We start from the raw sequence: 440 nt of genomic DNA on the forward strand, positions 1-440 counted from the left end.
CGTGCTTCTGCCAGGCCCTGAGGCACCCCGGGCGTGCAGTGTGAGTGTACGTGGGCGTGTGCGCGCGAGTACACGTGTATGTGTGTGTGCACGTGCAAGTATGTGTGCGCGTGCATGTGTGTGTGCGTGTGCGTGTGTGTGCACTGTGCATGTCTGTATGCACGTGTGCGTGCGCGTGCATGCATGTGTGTGTGCAGGTATCTATGTGCACACACACGTGCACTTCAAACTCTAAACCCGCGTGAGGACGGCTTGTGGTTAGAAATTCTCAGGGTGGGGGGGCTTTTTCTTTGCCACCCCCCCGCCAGAGCGAGGCTCACAGAAGTCACGCCTCAATCCTGCCCACACAGGCCCACGTCCTGTGGCTCCTGGTCCCTGTCCCCGGCCGGTACACCCAGGACCCTGGCCGGCAGGGTCCGGAGTCCCAGACAGAGCGCTCG

Source organism: Pteropus alecto, unplaced genomic scaffold (assembly GCF_000325575.1).
Source record: "Pteropus alecto unplaced genomic scaffold, ASM32557v1 scaffold339, whole genome shotgun sequence".
Taxonomy (NCBI): domain Eukaryota; kingdom Metazoa; phylum Chordata; class Mammalia; order Chiroptera; family Pteropodidae; genus Pteropus; species Pteropus alecto.